This window comes from Lepus europaeus, chromosome 6, assembly GCF_033115175.1.
Source record: "Lepus europaeus isolate LE1 chromosome 6, mLepTim1.pri, whole genome shotgun sequence".
Classification (NCBI taxonomy): domain Eukaryota; kingdom Metazoa; phylum Chordata; class Mammalia; order Lagomorpha; family Leporidae; genus Lepus; species Lepus europaeus.
Genome location: NC_084832.1, coordinates 70,792,922 through 70,814,687, shown reverse-complemented (window position 1 = coordinate 70,814,687; position 21,766 = coordinate 70,792,922). Strand labels below are relative to the sequence as shown.

Below are 21,766 nucleotides of genomic sequence, written 5' to 3'. Positions count from 1 at the left end.
TCTAGAACAAAAATAGACCAAAAATCTTTACCACGATATATCTGAACATAAATTAAATTTGATATTCTCTCACTTTCAGGTACATTGTGTAATCTAATGTAATCAGAAGGAAATTAGGAAAAATAAATATTGTTAATCATTACACCTTTGTCAATACAATATGTTTGATGAAATGCTTTTATCCAATAACTTTTTTTAAAATATATTTACTTATTTATTTGAAAGTCAGAATTACACAGAGAGAGAAGGAGAGGCAGAGAAAGAGAGATGTCTTCCATCCACTGGTTCACTCCCCAATTGGCCACAACAGCCAGAGCTGTGCCTATCTGAAGCCAGAAGCCAGGAGCTTCCTCTGGGTCTCCCATGCGGGTGCAGGGGGCCAAGGACTTGGGCCATCTTCTATTTTTTTATACATACTTTTTTTTTTATTTGACAGGTAGAGTTATAGACAGTGTGAGCGAGAGACAGAGAGAAAGGTTTTTCTTCCATTGGCTCACTCCCCAAATGGCCGCCACAGCTGGCGCTGCGCCGATCCAAAGCCAGGAGCCAGGTGCTTCTTCCTGGTCTCCCATGCGGGTGCAGGGGCCCAAGCACTTGGGCCATCCTCCACTGCCTTCCTGGGCCACAGCAGAGAGCTGGACTGGAAGAGGAGCAACCGGGACCAGAACCTGGCGTGGGCCATCTTCTACTGCTTTCTCAGGCCATAGCAGAGAGCTGGATTATCCAATCACTTTTAAAATAAACTTTATATTTAGATAGATTCACATGTAGTTGTTATAGGAAACAATAAAGGGGATCTCATGTACCCTTTATTTGGTTCCCTTCCTCATTATACTTTTTATACATTTGCATCAAAACTTCAAAGCTGCAGATTTAGTTCTTTCAATATATGGAAAATATCTTTCATGCAATACGACTGGCAAAGCTAATATCAATGTCAAATCAAACAGCAATAGTAGGCTTCATTTTTTTCAGAATGAGGATGACTTCATTTTAAAATGGTCTTCATATGTATTTTAAGGATATTTTTCAAATTATTGAGAAATTAATTATAAAATTATGTTATAAGCTAGATTACTTGCTTTTGCAGTCAAGAGTAGAATATATTCCCATGAATTCTACATCTGAAGATTCCACATCAAATTTTTTTTAAAAATTGTATCCTACCAAACATGTACACTTTCTTTTTCTTTTTTTTTTTTTTTTTGACAGGCAGAGTGGACAGTGAGAGAGAGAGAGACAGAGAGAAAGGTCTTCCTTTGCCGTTGGTTCACCCTCCAATGGCCACTGCGGCCGGCGCACCGCGCTGATCCGATGGCAGGAGCCAGGTGCTTCTCCTGGTCTCCCATGGGGTGCAGGGCCCAAGCACTTGAGCCATTCTCCACTGCACTCCTGGGCCACAGCAGAGAGCTGGCCAGGAAGAGGGGCAACCGGGACAGGATCGGTGCCCAGACCGGGACTAGAACCTGGTGTGCCGGCGCCACTAGGCGGAGGATTAGCCTGTTGAGCTGTGGCGCAGGTGTACACTTTCTTCTCTTGTGATTATTCCCTGAATAATATAATATGGAAACTATTTACATAACATTCATGTTCTATTCACTATTATAACTAATCTAGAGATATTTAAAGTATCATTTTTATCGTGGTCTTTAGTGTCCTTGAGAGTCCTATAACCCATCTCCCATAGATACTAAGGAATGACTGTAATTATTTCATACACTATACAATCAGTTACCATACACTAATCTTCAATATTTCCCTCAAAGTTTATTCAAGAAAAAGGAATATATTGCCAGAAACTCACCAGTACAGCAGCCAACACATAGCATTATTTATTGTTAATAGGAGGTAGAGGAGCTTACGTTGTGGTGCAGCAGGTTAAGCCACCAGCTGGAATGCCTGCATTCCATAACTGAGTGCAAGTTCAAGTCCTGGCTGCTCCACTTTGACCCAGCTTCCTGATAATGCACCTAGGAAGGTAGTGGAGGATGGTCTGGATGCTTGCATCCTTGCCGCCATGTGGGAGACTAGAATGTAGTTCCTGGCTCCTGGCTTTGGCCTAGCTGAGAGCTGGCTGTTTTTGCATTTAGAGAGCAAACCAGCAGATGGAAAATCTCTCTCTCTCTCTTTCTCTCTATGTGTATGTGTGTGTTTGTGTGTGTGTCCCTCCCCCTCTCTCTGTGGCTCTGTCTCTCAAATAAATCTTTGTTTAAAAAATAGGAGGTAGAAATTATTAAACATTTTACAATGAAAAATAAGATAAATATTAGTAGTAATTCAAATGCATATTTTATGATTTGTTGAAAGTAATTTTTAACTATCATATTGAATAATGCACATGAACTTAAATCACATAAAGTTTTCCCTATTTATCTTAAAATTTGGCTAGTCTACTGATATTTGTAAGATTCGATCATGAATCTATTGTACTAGTGTAATTCAAAGGTTATTTTCATTTAGATAATAATAAATGCTAGAGAGAGGGGCAGGGAATAGCATCAGGAGAGAGAAAATTGCCAAACACTAATGCAGGCCAGGTGAGCAAAATTGGGCACTTTCCTTTGGGGTCTTTCTCTTACAATTTATAATCCCATTCTAAGCAAGAGAATAACATTAGACAAACCCAAGCTGAGGAATGTCCTACAAAATACTTGGTAAGTATCCCCTCAAAATTGTGGAGGTCGGCAAAAACAAGAAAGTCTGAGAAACTGTCATGGCCAAGAGTAGCTTAAGGATTCATGAAGACTCAATGTTATGTGGTATGTTGGGTGGGATCTTAGAATAGAAAACAATATCGGGTTTTTTTGAAATAATAATAATTAAAAATTAGGTAAAAATAAGAAAATCTGTATAAAATATGGCCATTAGTTAATAATGGAAAATGAATTCCAAAAATAAGTTTATTTTTAGTGCATTTTGAAATTTATGCATAGGTTTTTTCATAATATGTATTCATTATGAATTTTTGAAGATCCCCAAAATATATCAATTTTCCAGTATTGATTGGTTAACTCATTGTGACACATACATCTTCAAAATTTAAGATGTTATTAACAATGCAAATTGGGTGTGCAGTATATGGGAATTCTCTGTACTGTCTTTGCAATTTTTGTGTAACTCTCTAATTGTCCCAAAATCTTGAATTTTGTTTTTAAAAAGACCTAAGGATAAGAATATTGAACATCTAAAGTATTTTTTAAGAATATAAACATGTTGTTTCTAATTTTCAGCTTTTCTTGAAGATAATCCTCTTTGCTTTGGTCTCATAGGACTTTCCTTTCAGAGCGATGCTTTCATTGATAATAGACTAAAGGAGCTAAAGTCATTAAACAGAAAAATGATTATTCCTTCCACACTATTCTACCTAATATCTGAATTTATAACATCCAAATATAGGAAAAATATACTGTTTATCAGCCATGTTTCCCCTTAACAAAAATGCATAGAAGACAAGTAAACCAAGAAATTCATCAGAGTCTTAAAGAAATAGTAAGGCTGGCGCCGCGGCTCACTAGGCTAATCCTCCGCCTTGCGGCGCCGGCATACCGGGTTCTAGTCCCGGTCGGGGCGCCGGTTCTGTCCCAGCTGCCCCTCTTCCAGGCCAGCTCTCTGCTGTGGCCCGGGAGTGCAGTGGAGGATGGCTCAAGTGCTTGGGCCCTGCACCTCATGGGAGACCAGGATAGGCACCTGGCTCCTGCCATCAGATCAGCGCGGTGCGCCGGCCGCAGCGCGCCAGCCGCGGCAGCCATTGGAGGGTGAACCAATGGCAAAGGAAGACCTTTCTCTCTGTCTCTCTCTCTCACTGTCCACTCTGCCTGTCAAAAAATTTAAAAAAAAAAATAGTAAGAAAAAATTCCCCAAAATAATATTTTGGCTTATTACTTTCCTTGGCACACTGAATGTGTTTTACAGTCCAGCTGAGTACAGGATAGTAAGATTTGGGAAGGAAGAGTTCAGTGCCTGTCTCATTTGGAGTAGATGATAGGGTACTATACATGCCTGTGAGAACTCAGGTGGACAAATATAACAAAAATAACTGATATAAACTGGGGGCCACCTTAAAACTGTCCTTGCACAGTTCCTCCCTTAGAAAGTCTTCCTGTGCCTGCAGGTACCTAGTTGAAAGGATACAGGGGTGATGAGCCACAGCATCTGAGTATGGAGGCAGGTGAGGACAGGGGAAGATGAGCAATGGAGCTAAGGAGTAGGGCCAGTGGTTTGAAACGTCTGATGAAGCTGAAGAGGTGTGCCGAACTGAAAGTCCCTGGAAAGGGAAGGAAAGAGAGAGAATAAAAGCTGGAAGAGATGAAATGAAAAGGAGAAGGAAAAGGAGAGGAAGAGGAAGGGGAGAGGGAGGGGAGAAAGAAAAGGAGAGGATGGGAGAAGAAGGAATAAGGGAAAGAAGAAGAAAGGAAAAGGAGGGAGCGACAGAGAGAGGAAAAGAGGAGAGAGAATAAGAAAAGGCACTGTGTAATTGGAAATGAAAAAAAAACTGGTGTTAAATTGGAAATTGCATAGAAAATTAATTAATTTTTTAAAAAATATTATGTAGGATCTCTGTCTTTAATGTGCTGTACACTCTTTTTTAATGCTATAACTAGTACTCCAACAGTATTTTTTTCACTTTGTGTTGCTATATGGGGGCAAACTGTTGAAATCTTTACCTAATACATACTAAATTGATCTTCTGTATATAAAGAGAATTGAAAATGAATCTTGATGTGAATGGAAGGGGAGAGGGAGTGGGAAAGGGGAGGGTTGCGGGTGGGAGGGAAGTTATGGGAGGGGGGAAGCCATTGTAACCCATAAGCTGTACTTTGGAAATTTATATTCATTAAATAAAAGTTTAATAAATGAAAAAAAGAAAGAAAGAAAAGGCACTGTGGGAGTTTGCATGTAGTTATCTAATAAGAAAGTACCAGAACAAGCAGCATCTTCGGGAAGGTCAGTCATCATGTCTTCATGATGCCCGTGGCCGCCCCTGCTCAAGACTGTCCAACAGCTCCTGGCCTATGGGAGGTGCTCAGGAACTATTTCTTGAATAAATTAATGTATTTATAAAATTTAGATTTCAAAGGACATTCAGGAAACTTCTCTCTATCCACCCTGGCTGCATATCAAAATGAGAAGTGAAAATACTACTGGCTCTGTTTTTACTGCAGCACTCCCCAAACATTTTAATGACTGTGTTTTGCATAGAAATATCTCCTTGCACTTCTTGAAAAACATTTTTAACATATGAAAAAGATAATTCAATATGCAATAGTAAATCTAAAAAATTTTTTTACTGTTTTCCTCAAAAGAAAACATATTTCAGTCATGCCGAAAACTCTAAATAGATTTTTCCCAGCAGTATTTGAGGATTTATCTGACGAATGGATAACAAACTATTGGCAGGCAGTGAGAATTCGCATTGCCAGACATTTTGTGGTAGAATTCAGCTTCACTATTTCACACCCCTTTAGCCATCTCCTTTCCAACCTATATGAGGGCACCTCAAAATGTCTGTGGAAATGTGGAATTAACAGATAAGCTTAGTTTGTTCCAAAAAACATTTGAAGTCCAGGCATAGTTTTTTTCATACCTGTTTTTCATAAACTGTTTAAAAAACCCCTGGTAAGCGTAGATTCCAGAATTTTTCTTGCACTTATCTATTAATTCCATTTTTACACCAGCATTTTGAAGTACCCTCCTATTTCTTGCTCATTCCTTCAAAGGTAGCTTTTCTGTCTTGCGATTCCAAGTTGCCCTTTTGCAGTTATGAAAGTGTAACCACATCAAGGAAATCCTATCTTTGAGAAGTACCTAAGTGGCACATTATGAACTGCAAAGCTCCCACAGAGCAATTTAAAATGATGAATGTCCTTTTCAAACATCCTCTTCAAAACTGCACATGGACTTCAGCCAGTCACAAGACAGAGATGTGGAGGATGCATTAGACTCCCCATCTGCTCGCCACATCGCTCATCATTGATTTGTTATCCACAGTAAGTCATCTGGTCACACAAGGATTGCTGAGACTCGTACACTCAGAAAAGATGAGTCCATAGCATTAGTATTTTCTACTACCTGCACCCAAATGTCACTCACTGCTATTCCAAGACACTTCTACCCACTAGGCTCGAAGAGAAAAGGAAAAAAACAGAAGACTCTGATGATGCATTTTAGACTTTGAGAAAATAAATAACATTCTTTAGAGATTACTTCAGATTTCTGCTTTCATTAAAGCAGCTGGGATGTGCTTCACGGCCTTCAACACAGCAGCATGTGTAAAGACGCTCCTTCCTTCTTTAAGTCTCATTTGCCGATACACACTTTTTTTTCCCATTCTAGGTTGTGTATCAATCACTGACTGGGTGAGACATATCGTCAGATAATTCCTTTTCCACAAGGCATGAGAAGGTACTGTATGTTGTATATACTGCAGAGAAAAATGTGAAGGTCACAGATTTATATAAGGAAACCCCAAGGCACAACTAATGCAGGTGCGGTTTCTAAGCAGAATTTCAATGGGCTGATACGATGCCCATCGTCCTCTGTCCACCTTAGCCCTGCTCTACTTTCTGTAAGAGCTGAAGGGCAAAGGAAATTATGCAGGCTCACACTCTGGAGTTGGCACAAAGCAGACTGTGAAATGAGGATGTCTGGTGTCAGGGTGCATCTGGTTAGCACAGCCACCTTCTTGGCCCCACGGCTCTCACACTCTGCACAATGGGCTATCCACCTGGATCTTCCCATGTAAGAATGTTCCATAGGACATTCCATCAGACTTTTCAGCCTCCTTTCCTTACCATTTTTCATCATCTACATGCCACCCTCCCCTAACCTGTGCCCAGCTTTTCTTGCCCTACATAAGGCCATCCCCTAAGTTCTCAGACCTCTGAGAGCTCAGATTCCAAAATCAACTCATGATCTGCCAGGTGCAAATGGTCAGTGCAGAGAGAAGCACCTCTGGCTGGTCTTTCCCTCTAGGAAATAGAGCACATTTTAAGCAGGACTTTCTTGTAAAACAATGATTTTCTACCACAGAGGAAGAGCACTCCTATGGGGAGATTCTAGAGGGGAAAAAAAAAAGTCTTCAGGAAGGAAAGTCAGCAACCTTTGGATTATGCCGACGGTTGTGTAATATCTTAGTTGCATCAATGCAGTAACCTTTGGGACTCCTTGGTCACACAGCACAGAGACTTACCTGGTTGCCTCAAATAGCTGGAGATTTTATGGTAATGATACACATCCAAATAAGAGCTACTGGCATTTCGAGGAATCCATTAGTAGCCAAGATTATTCAGATTCACAGGTGTGGATATTTAGTTTGGAAACTGGAAATCAGCTTGAATCCTGGGTTTCAATCGTAGAGACTGGGTTAGATTGGAGTCCCCCAGAGAGCATGTGCTCATTCATTCATTCCCTCACTGTCACATTCTGTTGGATTCTGACTCCCTGCTTCTATCAGCCAACTACAACTCCCTCTCCTTTGTATGTATTTTGATATCTGCTAACTCATAACTTCTGCTTATTCATAAGTTCTTACTCATTATTTCAGCCTACATATAGTCCCTGCTGTTTCATAGTCTCTGGACATGTATATTACTTTCTGTTCTGGATTCTAATTGACCCACTGTAATATTTCCAATTCAAATGCACTAGAAGGAGAGGTGAATTGGGCCAGTTAATTGACATTCTTCTCGTGACATAGGACCCTTATAGCAGGCTCCAGCAATTCTTAATTGCCAGCAATGCAAATCAATTTGTCTGGCTTAATTTTAAAAAAGGAATTTATTTTACTACTATATTTTTAATGATTTTTGTGATTATTTTTAAAATTAACTGAGTAAAGTTCAACTTCTTTTCATTTGATTATTGTCTCTTTCCCTTGCTTATCTTCCATCTGAACTATGATCTTTTCAGTTATTATTTGTTGAATTTTTTACTTAGTGAAGCAATTAAGCCTTTGATTATAATGTAAATTAAAAATATGTCATCTCAAAATTAAAAATAAAACCCCCTAAAATTTGAATTTATTTAAAGGATCAGAGAGATGCTCAAAAAATGAATAGAAACAAAAGGAGGCAGAGCAGCTAGATTCACAGCCAAATCATATGACCACATTTGTCAAGGGTGGGCTGTTGCTGTCACTGAACAATAGCAACTGATACCTGGGCACTGGAAACCAAATGTCACTGCTGTCCCTGTACCCCGTGGCCCTGGAAATTGGACTTTGTTTCAACTACTATCATAGATAGCTCTTCTCATCTCAGCTTTCTTGTATCACCAACTCCAAATTCCAAGCCTAGGGAAGTTATATTTGATGGGCCAAGTCTAGGTGACATGCTATCACCCCAGCTGCAGTGGGGGGGAGGGTGGAAACAGTATGTGGCCTTTGGGCTTTATCAGTAGGAAATGAGCTCTGCTGCCTACTGACTCTCAAACAATGGAGAATAATGGGCAATGAAGAAAATAATGCAGGTAACATCCATTACACTAACTCAGGATTGGCTGCCCTTTCATGACAAGCCCATCCTGAACCTGCTTAGGCAGAAGGAGCTTGGCTGCTCATTTAGAAGGGACCAGGGACAGGGTGGTAATTTTGATTGGCCAGTACAAGACAATGTCATTACCCAAAATGGACAGGCAACACTCTCAAGTGCATTGTATGCTTGAAGGCACACAAGTATTACCTATATGTCTGTCCTCCTGGCTAGAACATAAGCACTTTAGGGCAGGGACTTGTTCTTACTTTTATACCACCACTGCCTAGGACACTGCCTAGTATATAGCTAATGCTTGAAATATGTCCGTCAAATTTAATTTGATAGTCTTTATGATGTAGAATTTTTTCCATAGGATTGGATACTAATAATTATTAGCAACGATGTTTTATGTATGTGTATGTATGTATAAATGTATGTATTTGAGAGTCAGAGAGACAGAGAATTCATCTGCTGATTCACTCCCCAAATGCCAGCAACATCCAGGGTTGGGCCAGGTTGAAGCCAGGAGCTGGACCCAAGTATTTGAACTACACCTGCTATTAGCAGAGTCCACATTAGCAGGAAGCTGGAATTCAGAACAGAGCCAGACTCAAACTCTGATGTGAGATGCAGGCATCCCAGGCAACAACTTAACCACTTAGGCCAAAAGTCCATCTCTGCAACAAAACATTTAAGTTTCTGGACAACCTAGAAGAAAATTCGCAAATCAACAAAGTAATTCTGAATGTTGTTTTGATCACAGCAAAGAAGGAAAGAATGAGCTAATATTTTTAGGCACTAATTACATGCCAGATGACTGCTAGTAACTACATGTGTGTGTGCACACATGTGGGCTTATGTGGATGTGTTGAGAGTCTTAACACTGTCAATGACAATTTAACAAAGTAGACCAAATTCTCATTTTTATACAAAAGGAAGATGAGGCCAGAGAGGTTAAGTGATTGGCTTAAGTCACATCAATATTAAGTGATGTCATCAGGTTGAATGGTCCATTATGTAATTCTAAATTCCACACTTCTTTCAGCAACCTATTTCTCCCTGGTAAGACTGAAATTATGGAAGAGCTAATAATTGCATTCCCTGGAAGCTATGTCTCCAAACCCTGCCTCTAAACTGCCGGGCATTTGAGTGGTACCCAACTTGCCTTTGAATACATCATATGGAAATAAATTTGACAACTAAAAATGTTTTAAATGTTTTGTATATGAAATTTTTTTTTTTAGTGGGAGGTAAAATAGCAAGGTTTATTAGGGAAGGAACATCTGTAAGGATGGATGGATAAGGAAAACAGGAGCTTTGCCTGCCACATCAGGCTCACTGCTTTAATTCTCCACTACACTTAGAGGCAGTAAAGGAGTTTTATATCATTTGAAACAGAGGATGACATCATTAATGCCCCTTAATCCAAAGAAATAAAGAGAAAGGAGAGTTAGCTATTGAGACCCCAAAACTTAGGAATGTATTATCTCTGTGTCACAGTTAAGGGGCCAGCCTTTTTCTAAAGAGCTGCAAACTGCCCCTATTGTCTTTGCCAACTACCCAAAAGTGTAATGTCACAAGCTGACCTATTGTCTTCCTGGGGAGATACAATACCCTGACCCAAAAGCAGAGGGTTTGGACCATGAATGGGACCTATCTAAAACATATGCCAATCTAGAACTCATGAATGTGACCTTATTTGAAAAAAAAAAAGTTCTTTATGGTTATAATTAACAATCTTGACAGAAAATCATCATGCATTAGGGTAAGCTCTAAATCCAATGAAAGTGCTCTTACAGGAGAAGAGATGAGGAGAAGAAACATATCCAGGAGGCTATTTGAGATGAAGTGATGCGTCTACCTACAAGCCAAGAAATACCAGGAATTTCCAGAAGCTAGGGAAAAAAGCATGCAGTGGATTCTCTCAGGACTTCTAAAGGGAACCAACCAACGTTTGGATTTCTAGCCTCCAGAATTGTGAGGGAAGGCATTCCCACTGTTTCATGCAACCTGGTTCGTGGAAATTTATTACAGGAAACAACACTAACCACCACTCCCACCGTTTCCTGCTGGCAAGATGGCATGCAGGAGGAAGTGGCAGCACCCTGCCGCGAAAGGGGGAATCCTGATTCTGCTGGGCTACTCGGCCATTCCAAGCAAGTTCTCTAAAAGGCAGCAGGCTTCTCATTCCTTCTATGAGAGTGCACAAAGTTCCAGAAGGCACAGGAACACCATTTTTGTCCTCAGTGAACAAATGCTCACAGATGAACTGATGTTTGGGAGGTGGGCTGGGGGCACCTTGGTGGTGAAAAGCAAACAGCCAATGGGAGTCCCAGGGAGGATCTCAAGGAAGTGGGCTCTGTCTCTAGTGCAAGAATAGACTTTTTGAAGATATTTTGAAGAGTACAGGGGCTCGTGTTGTGGTGCAATGCCTAAAGCCGACACTTGGGATGCCTGCATCACATACTGGAGCACCCATATTGGAGCATATATTTAACTCCCTTCTGCTCCCTGCTAATGTACCTGGAAAAGCAGCAAAGAATGGCTCAAATGCTTGGGCCCCTGCCACACATGTGGGAGACATAGATGGAGTTTCAGGATTCTGGTTTGGCCTGACCTAGCCCCAGCCATGCAGGGAGTGAACCAGCAAATGGAAGAAAGTGAGCTTGCTCACTTTCTATCTCTCTCGCTTTCAAATTTAAATAATATTAAATTTATAATTTTAAGGAGATCAAAGCATATGCATGTTAACCAGAATTGTTGAATTTTGTGGGTTTTTTTTTCTGAGTAAACAAGTGATACATGCCTACAGTAAAAATAATAATAAACAGTAATGTGGTTCAGGAAATGTCCAGAAAAGCCTTCCAGAACACACATCAAAGACAAGGAAAAGAAAATTGCTTGTCCTAGGCCTTATGAAGAGCCTGCCAGCCAGGACAATAAACAGTTCCTTTCCCTTCTGGGACACTTGCAAGGTGTCTGCTGGATTTCACAATGGATGAGCTGCATGAGAATCAGGTGGAGGGGGAATGAACCAAACTGTGGGGTTGGAGCTGAGGACTCTCAAGCACAAAGAAGTTTGAGGGCCACTGCCCTGAAAGTCAACCAGTCTGCTCCTCCTTCCATTCACCCCAGGGGTCCTCAAATGGAACAGTGAAAGTAGCCAGCGATTTTTTGGTTTTGTTTTTTGAGATGATTTGAGTGGGTCCAGAGAACTTAGGCTTTTACTGGGTATTGAAATACAACCAGTGTCTAACAAACCAATGATCTCATGGATTTCATTGTGTATGATGAGGTTAAGTAAAAATATAAGGTAAAACCTATTGTGTATATAATATAATAAAACCAGCAGTAAATGAATATAACAAAACAGGAGAGTGGCATTTGAATGGGTGAAGTTTAGACATAAATGCAAGGGTGTTAGGAGAGAAGCCTTTCTCTGAGTCCATCCTCTTGACAGTCATTAATTCTATTCTCTTGCATTTTAGATCACGCACAGAAAGACCCAGATAGAAAAAGCTCACAGACTCCCACAATTGCCCTGGAGAAGGAAGGGGGAAGACAGAGGCCTGTTTACCAAAAAGCCTCAGAATCAAGCCAGGTGTCCCCTGCCTGTGTCTACCTAGAGAACAAGCTGAACATGGCACAAGTTGCCGGCAGACGAGCCCTGGTGGGTGGCTCGTGCAGGTGTGAATGGCCGCTGAGGCTTGGGCATCAGGGTTCTGTATCTATATGCATCATTTGCTCTCCTGGGTACAGGTAGAAGGGTCTCAGGATGCAAACAGCAGAGGTGGGTGAAGTAGGAGCCCCTGGGAAAAAAGGTAACCACACAGACACTTCTGAGAGGCTCAGCCCTTTGCAGGCCACAGAGCCAACAGGATTGTTGGATTCAGAGTGAAAAGACTCCAGAAACCAAATGATCCAAGCCTCTCCTTTGCCATGAAACAGAATGTAGTGAGGGAAAGGCTTGGGTAAGGTCACTAAACTTATTGGTAACTGAAGTTAGTCATAGCAGCCAAGGGCTCTTTTTCCAGAGTTCTTTAATATTCTCTCTCTCCCTCTCTCTCTCTCTCCCTCTGTGTGTGTGTGTCTCCCCCCCCCCCCTCCCTTTCCCTTCCTGCCAGTTACCCAGTGGGGACTTTTAGGATTGTCTGTCGCCCTGGTGGCGGTAGGAACTGCAATCCTATTCATTCATGTGATGATCCAGGAAGAGAACTGGGAGAACAGCAGAACAAGGTATGTCGGAGGGAAAGCTCGCGCTGGGCCGAGGCGCTGTTCCCAGCACTCAGCCGGGGCTGGGCTGCTGCTGATGTACCCAGACCATGGCGGTGGGGGCTGAGCGGGACTCACGAAAGATCTGAGAGAACAAACTTGGCAGGAAGTGGATGCTTTCTCTTGCAGTGAGGCCCCGAGTCCCAGAGAAGCTGCAACCCCCCTCCTTCACACACACACACACACACACACACGCACAAAAGTTCACCGCACCACACCTGCCTTCCCCAGATGGGCTCTCTGCGAAAACGCCTCCTCATCCTCCGGGATTTTCCTACGGTGGCGCAAGCTCCTCCCTCGCCCCAGCGAGGTGCTGTCCCAGCGCCAAGCACCCGCCCAAGCAGCGGCTGGGGGGCGGCAGGGAGTGGGCCCCGCTCTCGGCCATTGGTTGCGCGGGTCGGGAGGGGCGGAGGGACGAGGCGCGGGCTGCACCGAGGAGCCAGCCCCAGGTCCAGTCCCTCTGAGCCCGCTGCCTGCCGGTGCGCCCGCACGCGCGCCGCGCCAAGCGTTCCCGCCGAGCGCAGAGCGGGCGCAGATCGCCCAGCCAAGGGCGCCGCCCCACCCGAGCGTCGGAGCTCGCCCTACCTGCAGGTCAGTGAGAGGCTCCCAACCCGGCCCGACGTCTGAAGCAGAGGAGCCGGGAACTGGAGATGCAGAGCGCTGGGGGTAGGATGGTCTCGCCCTCTGCGGGGGACGCCTGACTCCTCGCCTGGGGTGGCCTCGGGCGCCCGAGGCTCTGCTCCTTCCCGAGCTCCTGGCGAGGGAACACCCCAAACCCATCTTTGCAGGCCAGGAGCAGCCCGGCTCTCCGGGCTTGGGGGTGACTCTGCGGGCTACAGAAGGAGCCGCCAGGGGCCGGTGAGCGGTGCCCTTGGCTCTGAGATGACAGTGTCGGTCCGGGACGTGGGGAGCCAGGAAGGTCTGCTCTCGCGTCCGCTGATGCGAAGAGCCAGTCCTCCGTGCAGGTGTAGACGATTCCGCACTTCGCAGAGTGTATTTCTAGATGCATTTTGTGTGTGTCTCCGTGGCTTTGTGGTGTGTAGTCGGGCAGGGGGTTAGGGGATCGTCCTTCTTGGGTTTGCCCTGCGCCTATTTGAATGTCTAAGGTCGCCTGTCCCTCCGGGAGGCTCGTGGTGCAAACGCTGCCGACAGGCTTGCACCGGGCGGTGTTCCCTTGAGTCTTCACCCGTCTTCGGGTGGCTCCGAATCCGGGGAAGTTTTCTCTGGCGCTGAACACTTGGCGTTCCCCAGCGGTGGCTTCCCGAGTTGGCAGAAAACCAAGCAAGTAAGGGCAGCAGCGACCTTTCCCTTAGCCCGGGTCGGAGATACTGGCGTGCTGCGTTTCCTTGCTGCGGGCAAGAATTGCGGGCAAACTGAGTTCTGATGTGGGAGTGGGGGGTATGTAATGTGCCCTCCCCTGGGAAGCAGAGGGAAGCATTCATTCACAGAAACATCTTGGGGAGAAGCCGCCTAGGGGACTGTGCCTGAGCGCTTTGCGCCGCCAGATGTCCCGGCCCTGTGGCTCTCAGGTTCCGTACCACACTCCAGAGACGGATTCTGTTTTTTAATGTCCTTCATTTCCTCTGTGCTTTCATTTCCCTTCGGAAAATTTTCTGCCTAAGTGGCTACTTCGGGCGTTCTTTGTGGTGAATGGAGGGCTCTATCACTGGATAACATCTCCAAGCCATCGCATTTGGTACGGTCCACACTACAGGTGCAAAGAGCGGGCAGGTGGGCAGCAGGCACCGGTCCGGGGCCCACCCAGGGAACCAGCGCTTTTCGCTTTAGATTTCCTGGATACATTGGTCAGACAAGGGCCCAGCAACAGGAAAAGAGCGAAGTACGAGGTAGGCTTTTCTTTAGTGGTTTTACCTCTGAACGCAGTCTTGTTGCCAAATGCACCCGCCTTAAAACACACACACACACACAACACACACACACACACGATTAATAAGATTATATTTAATTTGCTTAATTATGCAACTAATTTGGGTTTTGTAGTTTATTTGTGAGGCACATGGAGGTTCTTAAATATTATTTTGTGATTGCATATGTATCATTTTGCCAAATATAGAGGTGCCTCATCCCCTGACACCACCCCAAGCAGCCCACCCTTTATCATCAGCCCATAGTTGGTTCCTAAAGCAAATGGTTTTTTGAAGTGCTTGTGAGTGAGGCTGCCTTGTCACAGCACTGTAATGACAGCACTCCCTGGGGCCATGCCCCAGTCACCTTCAAACGCAGGGCATTGTCAGGATGGTAAGCCATCAGCCACCCTCAGAAATGTTCTGTAACACAGAGTTCTAGAAAGTGGATGCTTTGGGTTTGGAGTTTGCGGTATCTTATCTGTATCATGTATTCCTCCACATAATACCGAAAGCTTTGAAAAGCTTAATGTAAGGTAGAATTGATTCTGTTTCTCCTGGTTGGTTAGTTTAGTTAGAGATATTTTCCTAGATGTCTATGATGTGCACAGGCATGTCAAGTGTTAACAGATAAATAACGGTGTGATTGTGTGTGGCATCAAATCCACCAGAGGGATTATTTGCAGTTTTTCCAGTGTTTCTTTTTCTTTTTCTTTCTTTCTTTCTTTCTTTTTTTTTTTTTTAATGAGAGCAGATGAGGGATGACAGAGCTGGTTGGTAAGCATAATTAATCATACTAATCATCAAGTAAACTTGGAGTTGTATAGTCATTAGAAGAATAAAAGAATAACATTGTCATTGGCAAAATTCTCTGATTTGGCCTCTTCTTGATCATATGAGCTTGTTTGATTATAACTCTTCTCCTAGCTTGTTCTCCCTGCACTTATATTTTAATACTTTTCTTTTTGTGCTTTACAAAAAAGTTTGTATAAGCATATTTTTGCTTCTTCCTAGAAGAAACAAAAAAAAATAAAATAATGCTGAATTTTTGTGTTTTACTCATCTGGGCTTTTGAAACAATAAATTCTGGACCTGAAGAAAATATCTTTCTGAAAGGTCCTTAATGTCAGCCACTGTGTAGGTCCTACTTGCCTGGGGCCTGGAACCCAGGAGCCATTCAATAAACCTGTGCTCAGTTAAACCAAAAGCTTGAAACATAGTGATGAAGAAGCCTGCCATTTTCTCCAACTATCTATTCATGGAGCATATTGTATTACTATCTTAACATCAAGCATCATAGGCCTAACTTCTATCAAGTTTCATTTTGTTCATAATAACAACTAAAAAAAAATAATAAAGCCTTGAAGTTGGTTAATGGAATAAGGAATCCAACAAAGAAGCAGCCCAGCCTTTAAGTGCATGAGTTGGCAGGGTTACTTCTTGCCAGCATATCCTAGAAGACGCACGCCAGACTCTTAGGTCTTTGGTAAGCATACATGGTCCAGCCTTTGATTTGGAATTCGGTCAGTCCGTCTATGCCTTTGCTGGTCATTTCCAGTGCAGCATGACAGGCCACTTGAGCTAAATTCTGCTGGTCCTTAAGTTCTCATCCTGCTTTGTGACAGATGTGTCCATAGGATATGGTGCTCTGAGATGTTCCGTCTCCTAACCCAGAGTACCTCCCTCAAGAATTGGGAACATGGCCACACTCATGATCATATATGGAACCAGAAAATAGTCGTCACTTAGCCTTTACTAAGTTTGGTAATTAAAAATAAATAGGCCGGCGCCGTGGCTCAACAGGCTAATCCTCCGCCTAGCGGCGCCGGCACACCAGGTTCTAGTCCCAGTCGGGGTGCCGGATTCTGTCCTGATTGCCCCTCTTCCAGGCCAGCTCTCTGCTATGGCCCGGGAGTGCAGTGGAGGATGGCCCAAGTGCTTGGGCCCTGCACCCCACGGGAGACCAGGAGAAGCACCTGGCTCCTGGCTTCCGATCAGCGAGATGCACCAGCCGCAGCGCGCCAGCCACAGTGGCCATTGGAGGGTGAAACAACGGCAAAAAGGAAGACTTTTCTCTCTGTCTCTCTCTCTCACTGTCCACTCTGCCTGTCAAAAAAATAAAAATAAATAAATAAATAAAAGGAGATAGAGATTCTGTGTGAATAGCCAGTATCTTTAGCACGTATCCCTAAGCGTGAAATCACAGTCCAGCCGAGACAGTGCCAATGTTTCCATGCCTCAAACTCATGCTAGGAACAGGATAAGTCGTGACTATTTCCTGAGCTCCACACATTTAAACTCCCATCTATTACGCTACTTAAGATGCAAGATTAGTTGGTCCAGGTTTACAATTTGTATTATGAGCTTCCATGTTGATGCTGATATTCTCCAGACAACAATCAAAGAGTCTGGATGATGTAAACTTGGAATTGTTATTTAAAGGAGCTGAACCCCACTTTGGATGGGAAACAGAAGGATAGGCAGGCTCTAAGAACCTGTTTCAAGTTCAGAAAGACAGGAAGCCAACATAAATCACAGCTAAAACACACACTCAATTGACTCAATACATAGATTCACTCCCCAGAGGAAGCTAAAATTGCAGTTTTCCTGATTACTTTGCCACAGTAGCCTGATACAGATTAGGAGTGCCTGATAATCTATCAACTCTTGCCAATTCAGCTTTTTGTTCGGTTCTTATTCATTTTCAATTTCTGTGAGATTAGGATTATAGCAAAAGGGTATGCTCTGGTCATTTCTTTTTTTTTAATTAAACTTTTATTTAATGAATATAAATTTCCAAAGTACAGCTTATGGGTTACAATGGCTTCCCCCTCCCATAACTTCCCTCCCACCCACAACCCTCCCCTTTCCTGCTCCCTCTCCCCTTCCAATCACATCATGATTCATTTTCAATTCTCTTTATATACAGAAGATCAGTTTAGTATATATTAGGTAACGATTTCAACAGTTTGCCCCCATATAGCAACACAAAGTGAAAAAAAAATACTGTTGGAGTACTAGTTATAGCATTAAATAAGAGTGTACAGCACATTAAAGACAGAGATCCTACATAATATTTTTTAAATAGAACATTCACAACGTCCCATAAAATGCAACTATAATTCGAACAGCAATTCAGCTGTATTGGGAAGACTGTTTCTCTGGCCTCAGCCTAAGAACCTTACATTTTCAAGGAAATGGTACAGTGAACCATTTCAAAGGTCTGTGTTGAGTATAAACAATATAGGAGAGGAAGGAATGGGGGAAGAAGAGGAAGAGATGAAGAGTTCTGAGCTTAAAATCCAGCAACTATAATTAATTTTTTTCTATTTCTTAATGAAAATATCTTTATTCTTTCTTACTATAAAACAATGCATGTTCTTAGTATCAAAATTCAAATATAGAAATGCACAAAGTAAGATATTTACATGTTCCTTAATACCACCCTCTCACAGAAACGTAACAGCCTGGTGCATAACCTCCTGCTTTCTTTTGCTGGTTTTGGATTTGAAATTGTGTCTGTATTTGGACAAGGCCATAAACAAAGTGGAAGTTCTCTCCTTCCTTTAGAGAAAAGTACATCCTTCTTTGATTGCCACTTCTTTCCACTGGGGTCTCACACATTGAGATCCTTTATGCAGAACATACTTTTTAAAGATTTATTTATTTAATTGGAAGTCAGAAAGAGAAGGAGAGGCAGAGAGAGAGAAAGAGGTCTTCCATCTGCTGGTTCACTCGCCAGTTGGTCACAATGGCTGGAGCTGCACCGATCCGAAGCCAGGAGCCTTCTCTGGGTCTCCCACATGGGTGCAGGGGCCCAAGGACTTGGGCCATCTTCTACTGCTTTCCCAGGCCATAGCAGAGAGCTAGATCAGAAGTGGAGCAACCAGGACTCAAACCGGCACCCATATGAGATGCCGGTACCGCAGGCGGCAGCTTTACCTGCTATACCATAGTGCCAGCCCCTCATGTAGAACATTTTTTGCCACGTTGTCTTGTACGGCCTTGTCCAAATACTGACAGAGTTTGTGGACTCAAAAGGCCTAGGCAGCTCATTTCAAGAGTTTCCAGTGGTCACTGATGTCATACATAAGAGTGTTTTGTGTTTTTTTGTTTATTTGTTTGGACAGGCAGAGTTAGACAGTGAGAGAGAGAGAAACAGAGAAAGGTCTTCCTTTTTCCGTTGGTTCACCCCCCAAGCGGCTGTTACCGCTGGCACATTGCAGCCGGTGCGCTGCGCTGATCTGAAGGCAGGAGCCAGGTGCTTCCTCCTGGTCTCCCATGTGGGTACAGGGCCCAAGGACCTGGGCCATCCTCCACTGCACTCCCAGGCCACAGCAGAGAGCTGGACTGGAAGAGGAGCAACCGGGACAGAACCGGCGCCCCAACCAGGACTAGAACCCAGGGTGCCAGTGCCGCAGGCAGAGGATTAGCCTAGAGAGCCACGGTGCCCGCCGCATGAGTGTTAAGTGTTAAACAACAGGAGTCACAGTGCACTAACTCCCCATGCAGGACCTCTGTCCTCAATGAGTTGTATTGAGAGCTAACTGTAAAAACAGTTCTAAGTTTTGTGTGTGTGTGTGTGTGTGTAAGTGAAAATTGTTGAAATCTTTACTTAGTATATGTCTTTACTTAGTATAAGTCTTTACTTTGTATAGGTCTTCTGTGTACAAAGTTAATTGAAAATGAATCTTAATGGAGAATGGGAATGGCAAGGGGAGAGGGAGGAGGAAGAAGGGTGAGAGTGTAGATGGGAGAGCTGATATGGTTGGAAGAGTAACTATTTTTAAAATTGAACTTATGAAATTTGTATTCCTTACAAAAATTTTTTTTAAATTAAAAAAAAAAGAAATTGTGTCTATTTTTGTAGTAGTAGTAGCAGTAGTAGTAGGCATTGTTTTGCAAAAATGAAATCATATTATGCACTATTCTAAAGCTTACTTCTTTGATGTTTAGCCTCTTTCCATGTTAGAAAATATAGTCCTGTTTAGTAGTATCCTAATACTCTGTTATATGACTCTTCTCTCATTTATTCAACCAGTCACTGACTCTTGGGCATTTTGGTATTTTCAACATTTAGCTGCAGGATACACTTTGTATATGGATCTTGTCTGATATTTTTCCAAAGGACAAGATCTTAAAATTTATTATGAACACTCTCAGCCTTTAAAGCTGTACATTTTGGGGCAAAAGAGGAAGCATTAAATAAACCAACAAGCAGTAGACATTCAGAGCATCTTCTCTACGTGTAGCACATAATATTTTTATCAACATTTGCTTACATTTGGAGGCCTTGTTTCTGTGATTTGTAAGGATTTATTACTCTCTGATTCTATGAAGGATTTTTCCCTTCTATTATTACTGCTGCTTGTTCAGTTTTTTGTTTTGTTTTGTTTTGCTTTGCTTGTTTTTTTTTTTAAATAGGAGAAAGTTAATATGGAGGGGACACTATAAAGGAAATAAAGAATCAACTAGATATATGATATATATTTGAAGTTAGCTGTACAATGAATGCAAGAGAAAATGTTAATTTTCTTTTTTGTCTCATCTGTTTTTATTTTTCTTATTCTTTTGCTAAGGAACTAAAGTTTCTGATTAGTTCCCTAGCATAGTATTGCTGGGAATTGCTACTCATGCCACCATGGCTATGATCTGCATGGAATACTCCTTACACATGTCCCATGCTTGTCTTTTAATTGTTACTTATTTGTAATGAGAAATGGAACTTGTGCTAGAATATAAATTAAATAATACAGTAACCACACTCCTGTAGTTTAGCTGGCTTTATTTTATTTTGTGTTCTGGAAAGACTTTCCTACTGAAGGAAGTAGTATTTATTGCAAGTTCCTTATCTCACAGAACCTTGTAAACAAAATATCACCAAGGGAAAGAAGTGGCTGCTTTGAGTAGCATTGATCTCTGAAGTGGCACTTATACTCAAGTCAAAAAATGTAGACAGATGAAAACAGTTTTTTTTTTTCTGCACTGATTTCTATTGAATCTTTTGAGTTGGTTTGATTTGGTTTGGTTTAGACTTGATGTAGAGTAGCTAACAGTACTCCGGCATATGATAGTCCTCGCTGTAGGAAATTATAGTGAATTTCCCCTACATTGATCAAAAAGTAGATATTTTCCTTGACTCTTTATCTCCACAGATGAGCACAATGTCATAGGTTGTGATTATAAGGGATTTCAAATTTTCAAAGGATGAAAGTACAATGAAGTTTAAGTTAAATAATACTTTAAATTAAAAAAAAAATACTTTCTGTTTCATTTATAATCAGTGTTTCATTGACTCAACTATGATAATTTTTTTGATTTTTATTGTGCTCTTGGCAATACATTTGTTCCAGCCCTACAGGTATGTTCACAAGAATGTATTTCAGTATTTATAGCATTTACTCAATTATCCTGATAAATGCTTGACCAAAGAAAATCTTGCCTATGTTGGATTTTTATTTTATATAATTTGTGTGTTTTTTAAAGGTACTGGAAAGAGAGAGAGAGAGAGAGAGAGAGAGAGAGAGAGACTGGTAAGGAACTCACTGCCAGAATTTTGGTCTCCCACATGGGAGGAAGGGACCCAACTACTTGAGCCATCACTTTCTGCCCCCCACTGCAATTATGTGCTCATAATCAGAAAGCTAGAATTGGGAGTAGAGCCAAGGCTTGAACCCAGGCACTCTGATATTGAATGAAGACATCCCAAGCAATGTCTTAACCACTATACCAAATGCCTGTCCCATGTTGGATACCACTGAAAGACACAAATGATTAATAAAATAAAAAGTAAGAACAGAGTTTTTCTCCAGAACTTGAAACTGTTAGTTTCATTTCCATAACTAAAATATTTGTAAAATGTAGGGAGGGTGCTTCATTATTCTTTATACTCTTTATATAGTTATGCTTTATGATTTTATACAAGACAATTAATTCATTCAATATTTTTGCCTATAAAAAGTAAATACAGCCTATCTCTCGAAGAAGCTTCAAGCTTCTTTAAGAAAAATCATTTATTATTTTAAAGGTAGAGTTACAGAGAGAGAGAGAGAGAATCTTCCATCCACTGGTTCACTTCCCAAATGTCTGCAACAACCAAGGATGGGCCAAGATGAAGCCAGGAACCAGGATTTTCTTCGGGGTCTCCCACATGGATGA

The 21,766-nt window shown here is 42.2% G+C and overlaps 1 protein-coding gene across 1 annotated transcript in view; it reads left to right on the top strand.

Annotated features, from left to right (window-relative positions):
* The first annotated feature begins 13,244 nt into the window (after positions 1 to 13,244).
* SERTM1 (serine rich and transmembrane domain containing 1) overlaps positions 13,245 to 21,766 on the top strand; it is a 28,250-nt gene continuing 19,728 nt past the window's right edge. Inside the window, exon 1 of the mRNA XM_062195366.1 lies at positions 13,245 to 13,334. The gene's annotated coding sequence lies outside the window, so the exon portion shown is untranslated. The remainder of the gene's footprint in view (positions 13,335 to 21,766) is intronic.